Source organism: Wyeomyia smithii, chromosome 3 (assembly GCF_029784165.1).
Source record: "Wyeomyia smithii strain HCP4-BCI-WySm-NY-G18 chromosome 3, ASM2978416v1, whole genome shotgun sequence".
NCBI lineage: Eukaryota > Metazoa > Arthropoda > Insecta > Diptera > Culicidae > Wyeomyia > Wyeomyia smithii.
In genome coordinates, this window is record NC_073696.1 from 172,702,849 (window position 1) to 172,729,022 (window position 26,174).

The 26,174-nt window shown below is 33.1% G+C and overlaps 2 protein-coding genes across 10 annotated transcripts in view; one reads left to right on the forward strand and one right to left on the reverse strand.

The window, feature by feature from the left end:
- The window catches only part of LOC129730175 (atrial natriuretic peptide receptor 1-like), a 269,163-nt gene extending 263,435 nt beyond the window's left edge, over positions 1–5,728 (reverse strand). Inside the window, exon 1 of the mRNA XM_055689292.1 lies at positions 5,097–5,728. The gene's annotated coding sequence lies outside the window, so the exon portion shown is untranslated. The remainder of the gene's footprint in view (positions 1–5,096) is intronic.
- LOC129730178 (F-box/LRR-repeat protein 7) overlaps positions 1–26,174 on the forward strand; it is a 57,650-nt gene that overhangs the window by 4,312 nt on the left and 27,164 nt on the right. Inside the window, exons 1-2 of one of the 9 annotated variants that reach the window (XM_055689305.1) lie at positions 11,246–11,384; positions 12,292–12,537. The gene's annotated coding sequence lies outside the window, so the exon portion shown is untranslated. Of the gene's footprint in view, positions 1–11,245; positions 11,385–12,291; positions 12,538–12,763; positions 12,785–21,066; positions 22,398–26,174 lie in introns of those variants that run through there. The other 8 variants (XM_055689300.1, XM_055689301.1, XM_055689302.1 and 5 more) reach the window with 8 other exon arrangements.

The following is a 26,174-nucleotide window of genomic DNA, read 5'->3' on the forward strand; positions in this document are numbered from 1 at the left end:
CTCGATCAACTAGATTAGTTGAGAGAATTCGTTATCGATATTGTTTTTGTCATATTTTGCATATGTAGGATAAGTACTACGTTACACCATGCCCCAGTGCTGAGTCGAGAAAATTTCCAAATTTCGACTCGATCGGGAATCGAACCCGATATCACAACCGTGTGGGAGAGCTAGCCGACCGACATCGCTAACTACAGAACCACGGGGACCACTATATATATTTTATATATATATATATATATATATATATATATATATATATATATATATATATATATATATATATATATTTTATATATATATATATATATATATATATATATATATATATATATATATATATATATATATATATATATATATATATATATATATATATATATATATATATACATAAATATATATATATATATTTATGTATATATATATATATATATATATATATATATATATATATATATATATATATATATATATATATATATATATATATATATATATATATATATATATATATATATATATATATATATATATATATATATATATATATATATATATATATATATATATATATATATATATGGGTGTTCATGTCGAGCTCGTAAACAAGTATCTAGCCGAAAAAATACTCACCTCAATTGACGAGTAATGGAAGATACACAGTTTACGGCTAGGTATTCGTATACCGTATACGAGCTCAATGTGAAGACCCCTACTGTTTAATAGGAAAATCTGGTGTTAAAATTACCCTGGGGTAATCAATTCCAAGCACTCCAGACTAACGCTTTTTTTTTATCTGGTAACTTTTGTTCCGTTCTGGGACGAAAACTGTCCCTGGAGGACGTCATGGTTTTCGACCGACTCGAAACCCGGTCTTAACTTCTGTAGATCACTACACGGTATATGCCCCCACATAATGCTAGTATTTATCAATGCGTCTGTTAATAGGTTGATGTGTCTAAACATGCTTCATTAAACCAAATCGTTCTTATTTTTGTAGCAATAGTTCGAAAAAAGCTTCCCAGGTACTTGTTCTAAATCGTGCGAGTTTAGATATCTGGCGAAAAAATCTCATAAGAAAATGAATGGAGACGATACCCCGGCGCATCTGCTATATAACTGCGCGAATTCAGAAACATTATCTGTTTTCGCGATTTTCCATGGTCGGGGTTCAAGGTCATGTTTCTCTTTTCTGATGAGGTATCTCGGTGTTAAAAGGGGGTAAGAATTTTCACCGACCTGTGTGGACGAAAATATTTACCAAACACTGTTTATCTCTGATGTACAATAGTATAGCATCATCGGTTTTGAGTTCATATTGAAGAAGCTGGTTTGAAAATAAAAAAATTCTGTCACTGTTGTTGCTCGGTTGGTTTTTCATTCGACCAGGTGATAGATTAGATTCAATGTAACGTTTCTTTTTTTCGGATTTGATTCATATATTTTCAATACTACAATTTCAAAATACTACAATTTTAAAATACTACAAGGTATACAGCGCTATGGGTTGTATGAAATGGTGGTGTGGGACTATACACTATAATTAGAGGGATTTTTAGTTACAAAGGTTAGAGTCCGTAGACAGAATCAGTTCGTTTGTTCAGTGACTTACGTATTTTTATTTTCAGCTTTCTCTTAAAATCTATTTCTAGAAATATATTTACCAACACTCGAAAGAATTTAGTTTACACTTTGCAATGTTGTACCTGTAGTTTTTTTTTGTTCGAACAACAGTTATTTGACGCGGCACAAGCGTATCGTTGTTGTTGAATAAGCAGCAAGAATTTCTCCTAATGCGTCTGAATCAGAATCAAATCTATTCCCTCCAAAATCAAACTCAACCGAATCTTTCAAACCCAACAATACTTATGTCATAATAAATGGTTTTGTGTTGGTTAACTCTGATTTAATCAAATTTATTATAGGTATGAATCTTACTCTGGAAATAGTTTCGTCGCCGTTACATATGTCAAACAAACTGATCAATAAGTTATAGCAAAAAATCGTAGCAATCAACAATTAAAACGAAGCTTAAGTTTAAAAAACTCATTTTTGTTTTTTCGCTTGACAGGTTTTTTCATTTGCCAAAAATTACATTCACTGATTCACAGAGAGAGCTATTATTGTTTGTTAAAGCTGATACAAATTTCGAATTCTTCTTATGTCCAAGGGAATCAAAGTTAATCAAGAGGTGGTGAAAAGTGAAAATTAAAAAAAGGAATATCTTTAATGAAAATTTGTATGCAAGTTACTATGTTTGTAACTTGCATTCAAATGAACGAATGTTGAAAAATAACACTACATATATCATTATTAATAATTATTTGGCTTGCTTTTTGACGCCACTTCCACTTTGTTTGTTGCTGAATTGAGCATATACGCTGGCGAAAAACCGATAATATTAACAAAACGGCTTGAACTTTTTCTTCTTCTCCTTCCAATTTCAACATTTTTGAAGAGGAAGGGGGGTGACATAAAATGAAAATAAACATCGTATCGGCCTAAGTTAAAAATGAAAAAAATATGTAACAAGTTAGATAATTCATTTTTACATGCTGAAACAAAATTTCAATCAAATCGGTTCGGAGATGCTGAGAAAAACTTACGACCAGTTAGGTACTGATTTAGAGAGAGCATCCACGTTCCCAGCTGCCAACAGCATAATGCTCTTGCTCACTATTTTTGCATCCACGACATGCAAAATACATCTTCGAATTGAAAAACCAAAATATCCGAACACTACACTTCACTCTAAACATCCGAGAAAAAATCACGAAAATTTATTATTTTTCGACCTTCCACAGTAAGAGTAATGAAAAAGTTCGACTTAATCGCTGAGCAATAAAATAATAATGATAACTAGCGTACCTATCACGATATTGTCCAGCATTATATCTATCCAACAACATAGTGGTTATTGTTATCCATCATGTGGTTATGCTGTTATTATAGTTTGAAATCTGACGGAACATTTGTCAGTTTCATTTCCAATTATCAAAAACAAAGACGTAGTCTCACGTCAAAAAAATAAATAGACTAAGATGTCGAATGTTACAAATCTTCAAATGTTAACAGATTTAAAGATGTTGTTTTTTCATTGCGCTAGTACAAGTAGTATAAATATAACAACTGTTTAGTAGCCGACTAACGTTTAACAACGCTATATGTCCAAAAAATATTCTAAAACGCCCACTACCATCTAGTACTATGAATACCTCTTTTTACTTTCGGTACAAGAATGAGAATGTTCCGTTTTAAAACAAGGGAAATTCTGTTCTATGGAAATGGATTAGTGTGACTTAATCAGTGCTAATAAAATTGGATGGGATTACCGTTCCGTATGTTCACGCGTAACTTTGAATATTTTTTAAGTGGACCACTAAATTGACTAAATTGATCTTTGAGGAGCTAATCACTAAGTTACAAAATTTGTAAAAAAATGGCCAAATCATTTGAGAATAGCATATTCCAAAAATCTGATTCTATTGATTAAAATTTGCATTTAATTTACTAAATTCTATTTCAACTTTTTTTTTGTTAAGCGTGCTTATCATTTTTGGACAATTTTTCGTATACGCCAGACAGCTGTGCCTTAAACAACAGTAAAGCACTCGGACATTCGTTCTGAAAGAAGTGCGTTTTTTTTTGCATTCATGTAAACAACCGGCTAATCAGGGATCTACTAAAAATAGCATCTCCTGTGGACCGAAATGGAATCTTAGAGCGAGAAACGCACACATCGAGCACTCAAGATTTCACGAGGCTCTAAATTACGCACATAGGAGTAAAGCATTCAAGATTCTTAAAACGACACTTTTAGTTAGCAAGTTTGTTTTCTCGATAAAAATACTCCATATGATTATGCTTTAAGCAACACGGTGTTCAATACTCTAGATTCACTTTTTAAACTCTTAAATGGAACTTAAAAGCAAACGTCGAAATGATTTTTATTTAATATTCAAATAAAATAAATCTATTATGTTTCATACATTAAGTTCGAAAAATCGAAAAAAAATCATTGCAGTATCTTTGAGTACAACTTCTTGAGAACATTTTCACAAAATTTCATAAAGCAATATGGAGAAAGATGAAACGATTTGAAGCACGTCTCGTTACGACCGCATAAGCTGAAACTTGCAACTTTATACGCGTTTATCTAGGAATGGTTTTTCTCAAAAAATGACTTGCCGTGTCTACGATTGCGGTAAAACCGATTTTCTTAACTTTTTTTTTAAATGTTCGTTATTAAATTCCCCGGTCGTTGAACGATTTTTGTTTTTTTGATACAGGAAGTTTAACTTTGCCGTAAAAATTTTTCAATGCAATTTTTAGCGCTCAAAATATGTTTTTTCGGGAAAAACGTTCCCGTTTGCACTGGAAACAAAATACTAATGAAATAATATGAGTTTTTGATTCCTGGGTCACTATCGTAAACACCGCAAACCTCTGCAAAAAACAGCGTTTCGGGGAAACGATCCACAAATAATTGGTATTTCTTATGAACAAACGTGTTGTTTTGTCATTGATTAACAGAACTTTCAGAAAGTTACTACTTTTATACAATAAAAAAGGTGCCACACGCTTAGAAAAAATCTAAACTTCGCTCTTTTTTCTCCAGCAAACAGGTATATAACCCCTTAAACAAATAGAGAATCGCATACCTAATTAGACACTAATTTTATTCGTATGCACGGCACATCGTTTGTATGTTAACTACTAATAATTCCTTTATTTCGTTTGCAATATGTCTACATTCACTTTTTTACCCAACGTTAGTAATTTCAACCAATTGGATTATTCACCAGTTGAAAAAAGAATGTATTTGTGTAGTTACAAAATCAATTCTAAGTAAAACAGTAATCAGAATGAAATAAACTTTTTTTTTGTTTTTTTTTTTCGTTACTCTAAAAGAAAGAGGTAATCTCTTGCCCCGGAAAGGATATCATTCCATTTCAATCATCACACCATACAGATTTAGACTCGTTTTGCTTTTTTGGACATGGATAAAAAATATATCGAAAGATTTTAGAATATATCAATCTAAAGATAGATCAAGTTAATTCCCATGATAATTACTATTATGTCAATAATACCTTGGTAATTGGTTTTTGCAGTTCTGCTAGGAATCAAAAACAGTTCACACATTTTGTCGCGTATAGAAACAACAACTCATTTTTAATACAATTTCATACACATGAGTTTTTTCATTGAAATACAGTCTATTTTCTTCTACATTATTTTCACATTAATCACTTCTTATTGCCATCTTCAAATCTTTATCATTTGTGTTTGACACATACTTAAGCACCAGGGCCCTCATTCAGTAATGAACCATATTATACACAACATGAAAACTTCGGCCCTTTTTAGTTTCTTCCGTGACCATTTCAATCAGCTGTGTCGCGAGATTTGGGCAGCAACAATCCCGTGGCATATGACCTCGAAATTCAAACTCTGACACTGAAGCATGAGAGAATCACATCATCAACCGACTCTTATGTTGCTTTTTGAAATTGCCAGACGAATCTATATTTATTCACACGCGTGAAAAGTTCCCGCGGCTTGACGCGTAACACCAACAACATCGAAATATGATAACCCGAATATAACGGTGCGAGATAAGTTTTCAATTCACCGAACCGAACCGCACCGTTGTAGACGTCGAACTGAATGAAAATGTTTACTAGGGTGCTTCATAGCACTTGGAAAAGCACATACTACTCTACACCACAAGGACGCCGAACGACTACAACCAGCGTTGCCAGGTATCCAGATTTAGCTGGATTATCCAGATTTTTTAACATGTATCCAGGTAGACAGCTTTGATGTCCAATTATCCAGATTTTTCATGGATGATCCAGATTTTATCCAGATTTTATTTTCTCTGTTCCGCAAAAAGGTCATCACTTCAATTTTGGCGCGAAATTTTGCAATTTTGTCGCTTCAAATTTTGCGTACCCCAAGACTTTAATCCGAAAAATTAACCTTTCACCCCACGAAATGACTGCCAGATTTTTTCCAGATTTTTGTTTTGCCTCTTCCAGATTTTTAAAAAAATGACCTGGCAACGCTGACTACAACGATGAACGCGCCACGACTGTCGCCGGTCCGCCAACGAAGATGACGTCGTCGCCGTCGGTGGAATAACGTCGATTTTACTCACTCGCACGCTCTGCTCATAGGCATTTATGTTTATGCCGAGTACAAAACATGCTAAGGATCTGAGCATCAGTGCACTATTTTCTTCACCGCTTATTCAGTTGACAGCATCAAATACCGTCTGATTTGCAATAGGGGTCTTCACATCGAGCTCGTAAACAAATACCCAGCCGTAAAAATACTCACCTCCATTGACGAGTAATGGAAGATACACAGTTTACGACTGGGTATTCGTATACGAGCTCGATGTGAAGACCCCTAATATCTTTTATGCAGTTAGTAAATGGATACGTATAGGGAATATTATTTGAAACCTCACAACTACACTGTATTCGAGTACAACAACTGAAAAATTACCGCTGACAACTATTTTCTGGTTTATTGCGTGTTGGAAGGAAATCGGAAAATAAACGATAGTATACCATTTATCATAATAAGAAGGCGTAATAACAATAACAATCAAAAGAATGATAACATTCATGCTATCCTCTTTACCAGAAAACAAAAGTTTTTAATGTGAGTTTAACTACATTCGATATTTTCGTTACTTCTTTTATTAGCATGTATTTGAAAATCAAATCGAATTTCGTTCGGAACGCTTGTATCACTGTACACTGTATGATCAATATCGCTGTTATAATTTGCAATGGTAAAATATTATTCTGAATTTGACATGAAGAGTGGGTGCTGACAGTTGATCTCTTCTTATCTGATATTTAAAAGTAATCTGCAGCAGTGTCCATAGATATTGACGCTGTCAAATATCTAAATGAAGCAAACCGAAAGTCAAGCGGCTACATTTAATTTTTGAAACCTGCCCCTTCGGCATACTATCAACTCGGAGTGTAGGGTTGGGTAGGGAGTGTGTTAACTTAGAGATAAACATGCTTTAAGCATAATTTATTTTTTTCATAATCACACTCTATTGATGTAACATTTAATTTAGAAGGTAAGTATTTGGTTGGATGTTTATGTTTTTGCCTTTCCACTAAAAAAAACTGAAAATCTAAAAGTAATACAACGTGCCTAACATCATTTCTCAAATATGGATGGATCGAATCTCACAATCTTAGTGGTGGTATAAAAGATTCAGTTGCTCCAAAGTTTTCTACTGAATTTCATTTTAATCGGACTGTCAGTTTAACTTTTACGTAGCAAAGTGCAAAAATCACAAAACTCTATTGTCTCAGGGATTACGAATTCGATTTCAAGTTAGTATCAAAAGAGGTTTTTAAATAATGGTATTCATAAATATTAAACTTGTGGTTCAAAAGTGATGGCGAAAAATGTGTTAAAAGCAGTTTAAAATTTAAAATTCAAACTATTCAAATTACCGTGGAATGGGGTGAAATTAATCAGTGGGGTGAAATTGATAACCTGAAAATTCGTGATAAAAAATACTAATCAAAAGATATTGCTCTTACAACACTAGGCAATGTTAACGTGTCCTTAAACGCAACTTTTGCATGATTCACATACCTGTCAAAGTTAACCCTTGCATGCCCGGTGCAATTTGTCATATTTTCCAAAAATTCTTCTAACTTAGTCAAAACTCAATAAAATTTGATCAAACAAGTTCCCAAATAACAAAAAAAAGTATTGAATTTACTTAAAGTAATCTTAGTTCAGGGTTAATTACGTTAAATTTGCAGAAGTGAGTGAAGTTTGATAAAACCTCAAAAAATGTAATTTTCAACAATGATCATTCCATACCATTAAAGAAATGCTGATGAATTCACAGGAAACCACAAAGATTTTAATTTCAGAGCTAGTTTTTGAGCTTTTGCAACAAACCGAATTGAAATCGGTCTAACGACGATCAAATAAGAGCAAATTTAGCAACAAGCAGCTCGTGAACCAAAATAAACAAATTTTTACCTGGAGTATCGTTATTTTAGTTTCCAAACTTGCTGTAAATGATATTTTTCACTATAGAAGGAAATCGGAAAATAAACGATAGTATACCATTTATCATAATAAGAAGGCGTAATAACAATAACAATCAAAAGAATGATAACATTCATGCTATCCTCTTTACCAGAAAACAAAAGTTTTTAATGTGAGTTTAACTACTTTCGATATTTTCGTTACTTCTTTTATTAGCATGTATTTGAAAATCAAATCGAATTTCGTTCGGAACGCTTGTATCACTGTACACTGTATGATCAATATCGCTGTTATAATTTGCAATGGTAAAATATTATTCTGAATTTGACATGAAGAGTGGGTGCTGACAGTTGATCTCTTCTTATCTGATATTTAAAAGTAATCTGCAGCAGTGTCCATAGATATTGACGCTGTCAAATATCTAAATGAAGCAAACCGAAAGTCAAGCGGCTACATTTAATTTTTGAAACCTGCCCCTTCGGCATACTATCAACTCGGAGTGTAGGGTTGGGTAGGGAGTGTGTTAACTTAGAGATAAACATGCTTTAAGCATAATTTATTTTTTTCATAATCACACTCTATTGATGTAACATTTAATTTAGAAGGTAAGTATTTGGTTGGATGTTTATGTTTTTGCCTTTCCACTAAAAAAAACTGAAAATCTAAAAGTAATACAACGTGCCTAACATCATTTCTCAAATATGGATGGATCGAATCTCACAATCTTAGTGGTGGTATAAAAGATTCAGTTGCCCCAAAGTTTTCTACTGAATTTCATTTTAATCGGACTGTCAGTTTAACTTTTACGTAGCAAAGTGCAAAAATCACAAAACTCTATTGTCTCAGGGATTACGAATTCGATTTCAAGTTAGTATCAAAAGAGGTTTTTAAATAATGGTATTCATAAATATTAAACTTGTGGTTCAAAAGTGATGGCGAAAAACGTGTTAAAAGCAGTTTAAAATTTAAAATTCAAACTATTCAAATTACCGTGGAATGGGGTGAAATTAATCAGTGGGGTGAAATTGATAACCTGAAAATTCGTGATAAAAAATACTAATCAAAAGATATTGCTCTTACAACACTAGGCAATGTTAACGTGTCCTTAAACGCAACTTTTGCATGATTCACATACCTGTCAAAGTTAACCCTTGCATGCCCGGTGCAATTTGTCATATTTTCCAAAAATTCTTCTAACTTAGTCAAAACTCAATAAAATTTGATCAAACAAGTTCCCAAATAACAAAAAAAAGTATTGAATTTACTTAAAGTAATCTTAGTTCAGGGTTAATTACGTTAAATTTGCAGAAGTGAGTGAAGTTTGATAAAACCTCAAAAAATGTAATTTTCAACAATGATCATTCCATACCATTAAAGAAATGCTGATGAATTCACAGGAAACCACAAAGATTCTAATTTCAGAGCTAGTTTTTGAGTTTTTGCAACAAACCGAATTGAAATCGGTCTAACGACGATCAAATAAGAGCAAATTTAGCAACAAGCAGCTCGTGAACCAAAATAAACAAATTTTTACCTGGAGTATCGTTATTTTAGTTTCCAAACTTGCTGTAAATGATATTTTTCACTATAGAAATCATCATTCATCTTTAGCATATCAAAAAAAGCACATTGCTAAAAGAATGTATGGATTTCAATGGTGATCAAGTTCACCCCAATTTACCTCATAGTACCTTATAGAATTATCAAATTTATTTCATGAAGTAGACGATAGAAATGTCACTAATAGCCATAGAGGTTTACTAGAGCACATACCAGTACTTGTTTTTAAATTATACTATTTCGGGAAAAATGTACATGAAGCTAGTTATTTGGAAATTTGTTATAAAAATTGATCAATTCCACCCCGTTCCATAATATTTCAATTTTTTAATGTATGGGCTTATCATTGAGATCAGAAAGGTTGACCCATTGTAATTTTCCCCTAGTGTCTGGTGTATGTCGCACTTCTATTATATTAGTGAGTGATATGCTGATGATTTATTCGTACTTGTGTGTATGTTTTATCCTTCCTATTACGCTAACTGCTCTACTGTACAAAGCCTTGTTTCTGCCCGTCAAGTATCGCCAGTTATTATTCTCTAAAAAAGTTTCAACATGAGAGGGTTAATTGAGTCAAGAGTAAGTCAGTATTGTAGAGTTCAACGAGAAGGAATGGTACGAAAAACTAGTTGGGGAAGCTGAGAATAAACCCATGCTTAAGTCTCTTGACATCGAATGGCCTTGATTCTACTAAGAGGTGAACTCACAACCACCCGCTTGTCAAAGCGAACTCTGTAACCTTGCAGCTACGCAGCTTCCAACTCACCTTTTAATTGTGACGTCATACCGCATGGCTAGAAATTTTACTAACATCTAAAATAATCAATATATATCAACTTGCCTCGAGACTCACAGAGCGACAATACACACATTGAGTTGTATTTGCCCATTTCAAATTGTTTTCCAGACACCGGAGGACATCATCCTAACCGCCGGGCATCAACCCGGTTCCAGAAATTCACATGTGGAATGATGTTTGGCTGTTTAAAGCTGAGTCCCATAAACCGGAAGCTGCAATCTTGGATTTAAAGCGTCTCAAATGCATTATTTATACAAAATCTTCATTGAAGAATACTGGTTATTGCCTTTTACTTTTTAAAGTTGAACACGGCTACGTTTCAAATAGTCCATACGGTCCTATATTCTAGCATTCCATCCTAAATAACACGTGCTATAATGTCATAGCTTGGTATACAGTTCAAAAGAAAAGCGAATCAAGAAATTTCACCATTTTCACCAACCGAAATCTTGACAGCTGACAATGCTTCACAGTAACATTACTTATCGTCAGTGAGCGTGGCTCCAATTAGGAACCATTCAAATATTACATAACGCGGAATTTGGCAATTTTCAATACCCACCCACCCCCATGTAACGCAATTTTACATGTTTGCCACATGCGATATAACGCTCCGCTGAATACCCCCCCACCCCCTAGAGCGTTATGTATTATTTGAATGATCCCTTACTTTACGCGTTTTTCCTTTGCATGCTAAAATATCTTCGTACTGAGGAACGATCAACTGAGCAAACAATCAACTGCCTGACTCTTTTTGCTCCTGAATAATGCCACTGCTCATTAATCCGCATCAAAACAAGCTTCACAGCAGTATTCACACCTAAAAACCTTTGTTGTCACTTTCGGTTTATGATATCTTTTCAGCTGCGTACCGTTTTCAATAAGAAATTTAATTGTTTGATTCAGTGCATGAATTTTACATGGGATTGAGATAGGAAAAGAAATTTCTTTTCAATTGCATAACGCGCTTTATAAGGTAATTATTATACATTAAAAACGTCATTTTAAGACCATAGAAGTATCATTTTTTTGTGGAATTGCTCTAGACTCTATAGCTACTGTCTAGAGGAATTTCACAAAAAAATATCTAGAGTAAAAATAAATTAATGTATGTGGTGCTCAAAAAAATGTTTAAAGTAACAAATTAATAACTAAAATAGCTTGCTATGAGCTTCTCCATTGACCTCTGCCTGCTAATCAGCACCGACACCTGCCAGTCCAGAACATAGATCAATGAAAAGAAGTATGTCCATACAGCAACATCTAGTCCTACACTGTCAGTGCGATGGTAAAATGAGGCGTCGACTATTTTTATTATGTATGTGCTCGAATATCAAAGCATCACAAATTTGAAACATTATTTTGCCTCACTTAATCCATTGAATTCATTGCATATTTAAGCGTCTGCTAGTTTTAGCAATAAAACTGCTGAAAGAACACTTAAAATGCAAAATTTTACTAAGCAGTAGCAGATAATTTACACGCGCCTCCACAAAAAAAAGCTAAAAAATAGCTCAAAGTTAGTCAATTTGTCTATCTCTGGTTAACAACGTTGTACAACTTACATAGACATTCAAAAAACTCATGTGTGCAACGCCCTATGTTTTTGAGCATTACATTCAGTTTTAAATTGCTACTCTGTCTAATAGCCATGAGTAAACTTTGCTTCAGGTTATTTTTTGTTCTTTGATGGAAACGGTATGTTTTCCTAAAAATCTCCCTTACCTTTTTGTAATAAATTTGCGGTTATTTTGAAAATATATTTGATAATAGTCAATGTACTGCTTTATATTAAACGTATTAGTTCCAATTTATTATTTCATTATTTTAATCAAATGCTGGACCAAAGTACAATTTTAAATATTTATTTTGCTTATCCCCAGAACATGCTGTGCAATAGAAATAATAGGCACAGAATCCTCGTGATAAAAATAATGCAGAAACTTCATTCAGGAACTAAGTTTCAATCATCGTTCATCTTTACACAAGCGCAAAAACGATCTATCGAGTATACTCGAGAACTTCAGAAAAGTGGTGATCTGAAACAGCTCGTCATCATTCTATGACGAACAGAAACGGCTTACACCCTGCGTTGTTTTTCAGAACATCAACAAACCAGTGAGACAAATGTAAGTATACCGAACAAGAGATGTTCTTTGCTTGGTTTGCAAGCAATACAAAAATCTTATTCGAATTGGTTTCAGTCTACTCTTATGCTCTGTTGAAACTTTGCTATTAACATGCTTTTTTGCTTTATTTGGTTTCTACACCCTGAGTTACATGAAATAATAAAATAAAATGGGTGTGATTTTGTACCAATAATATTAATTTGATCAAAAATAACAACAAGCAGCGATGTGTGACATGGCTTAACAGGTAATAAATATTGTGTACTAGTAACACTAATATATATTGCACTAATTAAATACTCCTACCCTAGCTTGTTCTGATGATTTTTGATTCACTTTCACACAAACCAGTAATGGTTGAATTTTGATGCCATTGCTTGAATAACAAAAAAAATGGATCTTGCAACCAATAATTAAATAAATTAAACGTCAAATAATAGGTTGGAAATCAATTTAGAAGTATTTCTACAACGATGGGAAAATCTATTTTCGTCATATTACAGTAGTACTGGGACTATCCGGATCCGGGACTCCGTAGCCGCAAGGTTACAGAGTCTGCTTTGGTAAGCGGGTGGTTGTGGGTTCGAATCTTAGTAGAATCAGGCCATTTGGTTGTCAAAGGACTTTAGCATGAGTTCATTCTCAGGCTCCCCACCACGTACCCTTCCTTCTATCTGAATTCTACAGTACCTCTGTAGACTCTCCTTCTAACAAAAATAAGTCCCTATTATAATAAAACTGGTGTGAATAACATATGAAAGTTCTCTCCAGGGAATTGTAATTAGGCGATGTTGTTAGGATGGATAAAGGCTCGGTATAGTAGAGCAGTAAGCTTGAAACGGAAAGGTACCTACATCTTACACACAAGCACGGATATGAATGATAAGCGTATCACTTACATCAATAGTGATACTGCCAATAATATGAAGTGCGGAGTACAGAAAACACCATCTCATCCATCTAGTAGCTCATCCATCTCACTGAAATTTTTAAATCTCTTGTTTTATATCCCAGAAGTGGTGGGCACTATTCCGCTAATTCGCTAATCGCTAATTAGTGACGCTAATATTCAGTTAGCGATCACGCTAACTTTTAAGCTGGTTAGTGGACTGTTAGCGTCGCTAAATTTTAGGCGTTGGAAACGCTAATTCGCTAATTTTGTAAAAAAAGCGACAAAAATACTCTTTTCAAAAAGTGTGAGTCGCTGATGATGTACATAATTTGCTTTGAATGATGAACATACCTCACTACAAAAGTTACCTTTCGAACATATGTTTCATTCCACACTGGGCCAGAAATGGAATCTAGCGGAACGAAATTAATAGCGCTCTTAGGGTTTGACCAATCGGTTTTCGATCTTCTACAAAGTTTCTTTGTATCGTTGGAGCTTCATTTTGCATGTTTGAATTAGTTCGGAATTTAGCCGCAAAGGTGGCGTTGTGATGCTAACTTCTTTCTCTTACGCGCTAGAGCTTTGCAGTGTTCGACAAAGTTGTAGATCTCTAAATTCCATGAAACTTTACAGAATATACAAAATTTCTAACTGTTCAAGTTTCAGAGATCTACGAGTTTTTATAAATTTTGTCTGAATTTCACGTTTTATTGTGATAATTTTATAAGTTCACTCTGATTAATTTCTTACAAATTTTTTTCTCGATAGAAATCGAATAATTACGTCGTTTTCTTCCGAGTACAGAAGTTTTTGAAGTACCTAACTCAAAATATTACACAAAATTTGAAAAAAATACATAATTTTGTGAAGTAGATATCTCACCGGGTAGCAAGTATTAGCAAACCATGATTTTTTCTAAAAATTATCCATCAAAAAATCTTCATTTTCTGAAAATTTGAAAGAAGTGTTTTTGTGTTTTTGTGATATTTCAGTTTGAATATAACCATAGGTTTCATATATAAATACAATTTCTATGTATTATTACATGGAATACACGGTCCAGTACTTTGATACTCTATCCAACCAATGTGCAATCTTCAGCAAAGTTTCTCAGTGTAATAAGAACTTCAACTTGACGCTCAGTTTAGTTCGCGATTTGGCCGCATAGATGGCGCTCCGACACCAACTTTTTATTCTTACACGCTAAGTACACGTGAACTTATAAAATTATCACAATAAAACGTGAAATTCAGATAAAATTTATAAAAACTCGTAGATCTCTGAAACATGAAGAGTTAGAAATTTTGTATATTCTGTAAAGTTTCATGGAATTTAGAGATCTTCAACTTTGTCGAATACCGCAAAGCTCCAGCGTGTAAGGGAAAGAAGTTAGCATCGCAACGCCACCTTTGCGGCTAAATTTCGAACTAATTCAAACATGCAAAATGAAGCCCTAACTATACCAAGAAACTTTGTAGAAGATCGGAAACCAACTGGTCAAACCCTAAGAGCGCTATTAATTTCGTTCCGCTAGATTCCATTTCTGGCCCAGTGTGCATTCAAACATCGTTCAGCCTTAATTGTCTAGAATTCCTCTGTTTACGACACAAGTGCAAGTCAGTCTTTTTACTCTAGAATGGGGTTCTAGTTATCGTATAAGCCACAGCAGCATTCTGGAGAACAAACTAAAGGTGATATAGATTAAATTTTTGGAACGCCAAAAATTTCTGCATATTGCAATGCGCTAAAAGTTACGGCAACTTTGGTTCTACCTTTTCTTTTTTTTTTTTTATTCTCGTTTATTTTCCGTCGGTCTAGTTCCGCCACTGTTGTGGCCAATCACCGACGCCCAGGGAGGCGACTCCACACCCAGGACCCTAACTCACGACCCGTTTATTAACGGACCGGCGCCAACGGCTTTACTTCCTCATGCGATGGAAGGCGTGATCCTAGAGATTTTTCGCCTCAGAAAATCTCCCGGTGTCGGCTAGGATTGAATCTAGACCAGTTGGGTTGGTTGTGAGTGGATCACGCCACCCCACAACCATCGACACCTATGTCGGCGGTGGGATTCGAACCCAGGCGTCGAGCGTGGTTGGCGGAGACGTTGCCAACCACACTAGGCCCCCGCTAGTTCTGCCTTTTCGATTCAGATAATATTTAAGTTTTTAAAAACATTCCTAAGTGCATTAATCTTACATACAAGCAGAATCGCTTTTGATGCTTATTATTTCCAAAAAATCCTCAGCTATGACTGTTTTGTGAATTTTGAGCCTCTTATTGTAAATAGCACTCGAAAGTAGTTATTTTCGTTCGTTTTATGAGAATAAACACATGCGTATGACAATCCATGTAATAATAAATTAGTGATTAGCGAAAGTTCCGCTAATATGGGTTTAGCGTTTAGCGATTAGCGATTATCGAGCTAAATTTTCCAGCTAGCGGATTAGCGATTGGCGTCGCTAAATTTTCTAGTGTTGGATAAGTAATATTCTTTATATTTGGCACTTACACAATAAATTTAGGGTTCAACATGTGAGTGATAGCCATCTGCATAATAACTGATTTACAACAGTAAAAAAATACTTCGAGAAGCGATAAAATAGCTAATACGAAGAAAAGACGAATGAGTGAAGAGATTTGACTTTAGGAAAGTTGCTGGTGCTCTCGTTATATACGAGATATAATTTTAGATATCTAGATCAGAAAGTTGTGTAGAAGTATTTTGGGAAAGATCATCTAAATTAGGTTTCCACTTTAGAAAAGAAAAAAAGATATCCTAATAAATAACGAAGAATTGATTGTTGACAAGTGTGAGTTTGTTTAGACTTCGAGTATCATTTTAATCGATCAAACCTCATTCAATCTAAAAATGGCCGACTTCGGGTCACCACTTCGAATTTTCGAAAGCACAAGATTCGAAAATAGTTAATGCGTTCCCTGTGAAAATGCTATTTTATGTTTGCTGTGGTGAAACAAATATAACATAGAATTTTCATAGGGAACGCAATGAGTATTTCCGAGTCTTGTGCTTTTAAAAATTCGAAGTGTTGACTGTGATAATAATAATAGCTCTAAAATCGAAATATTTTCACAACAAACATTTATTATGATATTTTACGTAATTTCAAATATATACGTTAAATATATCAAACATGTGCGTTCTGTATAACTCAGTGTCATAATATTACTTATTTTTCAAAAGCCTTCTCCAGTTCTGTGATCTCAACGCTAGATGATATAGAATAAAAACCATGCTCGAAAAATCGACCTTTTTGATTTCTGCGTATTTCGATAATCGAAATTATGAAAACTTCTATATTGGAACTAATTTTAGCAAACTACAGCGCAAGAAACCGTTCATATTGATTGATTATTTTGTCCATCAGTAAATGTTAAGGTAAACCGAGACCAACTTCTAAAGTGTATGGTTATCAAGAGAACGACGGTATAATAGAATTGATAAGAAAATAAATTGAGATAAGACTAAGTAGCGCGCGCATTGATGGAGCAACAGTAGTACTACTAACTCGTAGACTAAATGAACAAAAATGCTAAAGTCTAATTTTCAGATGCATTTTCCTTTGCAATAGGTACAAATTGTTTATTTCAACTTCGTCGAACTGAGCCTTAGCAGGTTATTTGTGTATGTTTATGCATTCGTTTCCGGAATGTCAGTAGAGTGTGTTGTATTTTCCAATCTACAAATAGCAAATGGTAACTGGTGGCGAAAAGCTAGCTTATTTAAAATCGAACAGTTGTCCGTTTATCGTTATTTATCCGCGGGGTAGAGCAATTATCTTTTTCCAGATGTGATTGCTTACTCCTAATTTATTTTTATATTATATCTTGAGGTTTTTTCTTACTTCTAAAGTTTTAGTATGTAGGACATTGTTTTATTTATCGATTATTATCCAAATTCTAAATAACGTCAATGCATGTTCTAAATTATGTCAAAGCATGTAAAGTCATTTGACAATTATAGATCAATTAACGTAAAACCATAATATTAAAAAATATAAAAACATGAAATAAAAAAAAAATAATGAAAATGAAAAATAATGAATGATAAACTACCAACATATTAACGTTTTTTTTTTTTTTTTTTTGAAGTGTACTTTCGATCATCAAGTTGGGGCATTCAAGATGGACATCATTAAGTCTATAAAATCGTCAAATGCCATCCTAAAAATATTGTATTGTTGTAATAGTTTGAAAAAAAAAGTTATTTAATTCAGTTTCAGTGCATTTTTGTGCACAAATATTAAAAATAAAAATATTGACTAACCCATTTGTGGCTGTGGAATGACTGCATATTAAGAAGAGCTGAGAGCAACTTTTTGTATATTACGATTGGATGAATTTAGAAATCACGCCTACATGAAGGCAATTAATGTGATTCAACGTTACGAAAGCTTACACAGATTAAAATTATTTTGGTCACTGCAATTATGGAACCTATTATGCTTTTTCCTTAAACCAAATTGACGAAGAACTTACTTTATTATTTGTTATGTTTAACAGTCAAACTGAGAAAAGCGCGGGACTAATGGTAACGTCGGTTATACCTTTAATCTATGCACTTATTTTTCGGTTTTACTTGTGGTTTTGGGCATTAGGGGTCTTTGGGTCGGTACATGGACGAATTGAATCTCCTCGACTTCTATAATAGAGTCCACTATCAGTGTGAAGCATTGCCTGTTTGCTTTCCCACCGATACGAAGTAGAGCAATTCCGCAAAAAATGTCCCAGTTTTAAGTCATTTTGATTTGGCTGAAACTTTGCATAGATGTTTCTATTGGCAAAAGATATCATTTTGTGTTATTGTTTGTTTTTTTTTTTCATCATCATTGTATTGTAGAAAAAGTCTTAACAATCACGATTATTTTTAGAGCCAAAGCGGTTTGTTTGATTAATGTAATGTCCTCGGCACAGTTATTATGTCAGTCTGAAAAAATATACACTCTGAAAAAAAAAACCCTATACACTCTGAAAAAAACTTTTCAGATGCAAAAAGTGTTTTTTTTTTCTATCAATTAGGCTGATACAAATTTCGAATTCTTTTTATGTCCTATGTTTTATGTTCTTTTTATGTTAGCAGAGGGGGTGGCAAAAATAAATAACACCGAAACGAAAAAAAAAAGAAATATCTTTGATCAAAGTTTGTGTGCAAGTTATGACGTTTGTAAATGTTGAAAAATAACACTTTATTATTATTATTATTTATTTCGCTTGCCTTTCGACGACACTCTCGCTGTCAGCTGACTTGTTTGTTGCTAAATTAAGCATTTATGCTGTCGGAAAACCAATTAAATGACCAAGACGGTTTGAGCTTTTTTTCTTCCCCTTCCAATATTCAAGATTTTTGAAAGGGGGGGGGGGGGGGGGAGACATAAAATGAAAATAAAATTTGTAACGGCCTTATAGGTACTCGGTGAATTTATGTTTTTTTTTCTCTGTGTGGACTCATCACTGCGACCAGAGACATTTGATCTATTGTGATATTGCCCAGGTGTTTTCTGTATTCCGCACTTCATATTATTGGCCAGTATCACTATTGAAGTAAATGATATCCTTTTCATTTATATCCGTGCTTGTGTGTGAGATTTTATCTTTCCGTTTCAAGCTTACTGCTGTACAATACCGAGCTTCTTTCTTTCCTACCAATATCGCCAAACTATAATTCCCTGGAGTGAGACTTCACCTAACGTTCCTCTCTGGCCAGGTTTATTCTAAGAGGGACTTATTATGTCAAGAGGAAGGAGTCTTATCGAAACCTCGTTCCTCATGCTAATATCGCCAATTACAATTCCCTGGAGAGGATAAATATTCCTATGACAGTTTTACTATAAGAAGGACTCATTCTGTCAAGAGGAAGGAGTCTTATCGAAACCTTGTTCCTCCTACCAACACCGCGTCACAATTACAATTACCTGAAGAGGCATTTGATGCTTCACCTCACCTTTACTCAGACCAGCTTCATTATAAGAGGGACTTATTTTTGTTAGTAAGAAAGTCAGCAGGGGTACTATAGAATTCAACTTGAAGGAAGGGTATGTAGTGGAGTGCCTAAGAATAAACCCTTGATAAAGTCCTTTGACAACCAAATGGCCTAATTCTACTAAGATTCGAGCTCACGACCACCTGCTTATCAAAATGGACTTTGTAACCTTGCGGCTACGAAGCTCCCCGTTTTTTTGCATTTGTGTTATATCGATCGTGCATTTTCAAATTTCAGTAAATCTATGTTTGTAGAACCACAAATAACCCACAAAATACCGGATTTTCGTGAAAAACTGAAATTTTTCAAACTTATTTTTAAAATCTCTCAAAAACGGGTGCATTCAAAAAAAAAGTATCATAATATTTTTATTGAAATCATTTTGCATCATTGAAAAAAAGAAAAAAATTATTTCTATTTTGATTTAATGTATACTTTAGCGTTTATTTCCTGATGTTCTCAATTTAAATTTCCAATAATTTGAAAACGGATATATTCACGAAGGAAATTATCATGAGCTTTTCAATTTGAAATGATTATTTCAATTGTTTAAAGTTTTTGGATTGCAAATGATTTTAGAAATATCGAAATGAAATGAAAAATAAACTTCCAGTTTAAAAAGCGGATCAGAAAGAAATTGAATGAAAAATGTTTGAAAAATTGTTGTTTTTTTATTAATACTTGCCCTGATAGAGAAAACCAAAAAATGTATATAACGCTGATACTGTATTGAGAGTAGCCAAAACTGAACAAAAGAATAATTTATAAAAAATCAAGAAACATTTGAGCTGTGCAATGATACACTTAGTATGTGCTGGTGAAGGTATTCAAGTTTATAAAGCACCAGAAAGCTTCATGAGCACTCAATAGACTTTTTACTACCCAGACTGGCAGTGTTGCTGACCTAAAGATTTCTGTCTAAATGCTTATCGCTGAGCGGAGCTTTCAATAGTAGAATTAAACCTCTCGTGATATATATTTGGGAGAGAGCTTCTCAACTCTATCTTACAGAGATGACTTATCAATGATTTGACATGCTGTCAAAAATATTAAAATCGTTCAACTAATGGTCATGTCGAATCGTAATGAAGACCAACACATGAATGAAACTAATAAGCTACAAATTTATAATTTCCAGACCAACTTGTTCTTATTCTATAACTTATAGAATATAATTCAATGATGTCGATTCTTTTATTGCAAGTTTAGGTTTATTTCAAATTCATTCATATCTTTCTAATTTGTCAACAAACAATAACAATTAAAGTATAAGAAAATTTGTATCAAGTAAATAAAAGAGATTTTTATTTATTATTCCCAGTAGGCTACAAAGGCGAAATGATGTATTCTATATAAAATAAAAGTAGTCTTATTTGAATATCTTATTGGAACATCATTCTGTCAGCTTAATGAATGCCGTATCAGTTTCGTCGCTTATCCTTCAAAATTAAGGAATCTTCAATCAGAAACAAACCGCATACCGCAAAGGTACGTCACACATTAAAAAATGTTACGGAGAGCATAGAGAAAAAAGAGCATGAGCAAGCTTAGACCTCTGAAAGCTTTGCGCCCACAAAGCGACCCATGCTTCAACCATGCCTTCGAAACGATCGCTTTTTTAGTTTGAATATCGCTCTGCACGGTCGCGGTTTGCCATTTCTTTCTCATCATCGACGTGGACTCTGTGCTCTTTGAGGGCAGAGACGATTTCGCGCTTATTGACGTGTGGTGTTCCCTCCGGGCACTTTGTTTTCTTGGTCGTTGTGCTTCCGTTGAGGTCGAATCTTTAGACTCTTGTTGTTGCGCAGCTTTCTTGGGTTTGATGATTTTACTGTGTTGGTGTGGAAAGTGCTCTTCTGTTTTTTAGTTATTCCCATATCTTTTGTATACACATACTTGTACATGTTCCTATGGGATCGATCATCATTGAAATAGTCCGACAGTCGTCTCAGTGGTACCAGTTTGAAATAGCATAAAGTGAAATATTAAAAAAATATTTCAAGTACCATGGCGAAGTGTATTGAAACAGATTGTTCACAAGTGTAAGTGAGAACATGTCATTCCTCAGGCCATTGTACTGAAAATTTCTACCGTTTTTGTTTTTACTTACATATAAATTTGCCATATTGTCTTGAATTGAAATTTTATAAGTGAATTGTTCATCTACCGAAGATAATCCAAACAAATAAAAATAAATATATATAAAAACGCAGTTAAATTGAATAAAAAACAATTTACGCTATCTTGGCTGCAAAAAGATCCTCTCGGTTGGTAATTGTATGCCAGAGTGAAATGATGTCTGCTTATACGAGTATGAAGAAGTTGCAGCCGTTTAATAGTTAATTTTACAGAGTATGCTGCATGGTGTGTTGGCGAAAATAATATTACATCGACTAGAAATAGTATAAAATTTCAAAAACATCTGGTAGGAATAAATGATTTCGTGTTTACAAGAGAAGGTCAGTTTGAAGCATTGAATGATAATTTCTCGAATGCGTCGATGTGTAAAGAAATCCCATCAGGATTTGTAAAAATCAATAATCTTGAATATCCGAAGTAATTGCAAGTAAAAGCAATTGTGATTCTTGGTATGTTAGTTATCTCATATACAACAACGCATTCACATAAGTTAAACCGTAGTTAGTATGCCCAGAAAAAGAAAGAGCTGTGTGTGAATGTGCTAGTGTTACCAATCAGCTAGTGTAACCATTCAAGTTTGTTGGATCCAGCGATCCTCTTGTACTGTATAGATCACCGTTTTCTTGGACCTCCCGCTTCATTGAAGCTGGCTGCGAATTGAAACTGTTGCTGCTGCTGCTGCTGCTAGTTGCAATCGGTGCCACGCTGACGATTCTGCATCTCGCAATGATTTTTGCATATCATATGATTTTTGCATATTTTGCAAGGCGATCTCATCAGATTACGACAATATGTGCCCATAAGTAGTGCACAGAAAAATAAAACAAGGTATGAACACAACTTCAAATTTTGTAGCGTAATGATTGTTTAATATATTTGCAAATCAAACAAATACCCAGAAAAAGAAAAAAGGACCTGGCTTATCATATTTATTCCTAATTGAACGCATAAAATGTTCGTATCACGTGAATTATTTATACTCAAATTTATGCCTGTCTTTCTTATATCAAGTGAACAATTGTATTTGAGCATGTAGCAAAAAAATATTACTGTTTCAGACTTTCAAGCCCCTCACATTATAATTATGATTATAATTGGTAAAATAACTCATGCGCTCGAACCGAAAAATAAGTATTACAATATCGTTTCATGCCTCAAATTGACTTAAAAATCTATTTTTCAATTATTAACTTAAAATATATTTATTTCTAACAGTGTTAATAATTTAAATGAGCTTTGTTTTTTTTTCCTCTGCATTCCTACAAACGGTGAGCTTCATCAAACCGGGTAGAATTCAATTTCGTCCTTTGAATTACACTGGTAAACACAGGTTTTGATCTAGAGCTGAAACTAGGAGAATATTATTTTATAGATTTTATAGATTATAGCTTATTAACCATTCCTACGAATTTTGGTGGATAACTTTTTCGAAGATTTGAATGAATCTTCTCGTAGGCAAACGTAGAAGCGACGACAGTTTTGCATTCCCTAGTGGCACCAAAACTTACCGAAATGGTTGAAAAACTACTATAACTAAAATCTTTCACTTTTACCGTTCCAGGATTAAGACTTTTTTTTTGTTTTTGTCGATCAATGTTATTGAAACCATGAAAATAATTCTGCAACATACCCAAAGAATAAATTGTGTTGTATAGATCATACATTTCCATGACTCTATGATTGTTGCTGCATTATGAATTACCTTTTAAAAAGGCGTATTTTCATAAAATGCTAACATTTTCCAAACTTAATTTTGAAATGTCTCATGAACATATACAGAAAATCAAACTTGAAAAAGGGTGCAATTGGAAAGTTAATCAGTTATCAGTTATTTTTTATTTAAAATGTATCTTTTAAATCAGTTTTTTTAAACCATTAGAAAACATATATTTTCGTTTCGTTCGTTACAATAAACAACAAGTTTCTTTGAAAATTTTGTCATCAAATTGAACTCATAATTTTAAATAAAAACTTATTGTTTATTTATAAATTTGTTTGATCAAAAAAAAAATTACGGTGCATTTTTTGTAGAGCTTTTTTAGTTTTCTATAATTCGTTCTCAAATAAGTTTTCTTCAAAAGCAATGGTTTCACAGCCACAATGCTAAGGAATAAAACCTATGCCAATGCTTCCTTTTAAAAAACTATTCTTAAGTTTGAGAAAGTTCTCCACCTGTGAAAAATACTCAATTTGAATGCATCATTAAAATGCATCAGAAAACCTACCAAAGTAGTCCCATACCCTACCTGGGTAAAGTTTCATTCTAATTAAAAATGGTTGGTTAAATTTTCACGTGTTTCAGATCATTTGGCATGGAATAATCGGTGGAATAATTCGTGTGACTGCATTAACAATAGATATAAAATCGGAAAAATGAGTAGTCAGTAGATCGTTTCAACGTATATTTGATTATGCTGATCTGAAAATCAAAAGAAAATGATTCTTAGTACGGTTCACTTCAACTGATTTGTACAAATCCATTGAAATGTAAAATATTACTCATTTACGTCCATAGTAAAGAACACAATTGTGCAAAATAAGTTTTTTATTATGTTTCGATGAATTTCCGACTAACTCCTTTCCGGGCCGGTCCGACAATACATTAGACTTTGAAGATTCCAGCATAGAGAACTGACATTCATGTTGATATAAAAAAAATGAAAATCGTGTGTAAAAATTTCAATCACAAGACATTAGAACACTAGCGACATGTGCCCCAGTTACACTGCATAAATGTTGTCATTCTAATATTTTACCGATATCAGTGCTTGGTTTGTACAGTGCTTGAAATCTAACCAGTCCGACGTCGAGTAATACAAAAGCTATACAATTACAAGACTAGGAGACCTCACAACAGATCCAGAAAATTTTAGGCCAAATTATTGAAAATATTTATAAATGCATTTTATTTAACTACGAACTTGTAGTTCGTTACGTTACATTACATCATCTCAGGTTTGGCAAAAATACTTTTTAGCTTTCAGTCTGCGACTGGTTCGCCTCATAGTATATATTTGAGCATATCATCCAAATTAACGTGATACAGAATCATCTAACATTTAACAAATCAGAAATATTTTTGGACTGCATTTTCTTCGAAGCTCACATTCCGACTTCTAGTTACACCAAACTTATAATTTTTGGTAATTAATTTATTTAAAAAAATATAAAAGTCACACAAACAATCACTTAATGATATACTATGATTCTACGAAAAATACTAAGCGAACTGAGCGAATATTAATTATTAGAGAAATGGATATAAAATAAAATAAATTCTAAATATTACGTTCATATTTGGGTCATGTAAGAATGCGTAGATTAATTATTTTTGATCATAAATTATCAGATAATCATTTTGTGCGCCAATTACAGTGAATTTTCAACACTATTAGAGATGTGTAGTAAGAATTGTCATGATTTGGTTGCTTTTACAATTAAGAGTAATCATTCGAAGGGATTTAAACCTACTTGTCGAAAAAAAGAAAATTATTTCACAACTGTCTTAATTGCCCATTTATCAACTGTAAGAGAAGCTTATAGTAACGATTTGAAATTGACAAAAATTGTATAAGATATAGCTTCAAATGTTTCGACACCAGAAAGCTTACGTAATTCGAATATACCAAAGCGAAGTGGGCATCATAAACAATTTTTAAATGTTATTCGGAATCCTTTAAACAACTGCTTGAAAAATTGGTACAGCATAAAGCATTACTGCTCTAAAATATTTTTGGAAATCAAAAATTTATCATTTTACCAAATTTTAGAATTTCTGGTAATGAATCCTTTCCTATATACACTTTAGGATGCCAATTACTAAATGGGAAAAGAGTGACTAGAAAATTAAAAAATGAAAAACATAACGAAACGTCACTGTACTCATATATAGGTTGGACTCGTTAATATAACATTTTAGATTCCACTATTTGTAGAAGCATTTTTTTCCAAATATGACTTATCTAAAGCTGAAATGTCGTGAAAAAATGTCCACAATACGTAACATGAAATACGTTGCCACCAACGCGAAAAAATTTAAGGATCTATGCAAAAGAAGAAGGTTTCGAAAACATTTATTTTTGTTCTGCGTATTCAATGGATGTTCCCTAATTGATACATAAACATTGATACATAGTTTCTGAAAATATTTTTTTTGGACAAAAAAAATTTTTTTTTCCAATAGTAACTATACTAACTATATTAACTCTGCGTATTCAATGGATATTCCCTAATTGATGCATAAAATGAAAAAAAAATAAAACAATTTTAAAATAAATTGAAAGAAATTGACAAAAACAATAGCAAAAAATGAATACGTATATGAAAATAAATTCAACAAGAAAGAAAGAAAATAAAACAAAAAATTTCAAAAACATTTTCTCAATTTCAAAAGTTGTTGAATAAAAATTTAAAAAAATAAATAGATTAAATTAAAAAAAAAGTCTAGTTTACATCTAGGATTAAATGTAAACAAATAAATATACATTGATCAAAAGTTTGCTTCACGTTTGACTGCGTTTACATAAAAAATATTTACGTGACATAATTATTTTTTTGTAAGAATCTGACTTTCCTTATAAATTTATTTAAATGATCTTGTATATT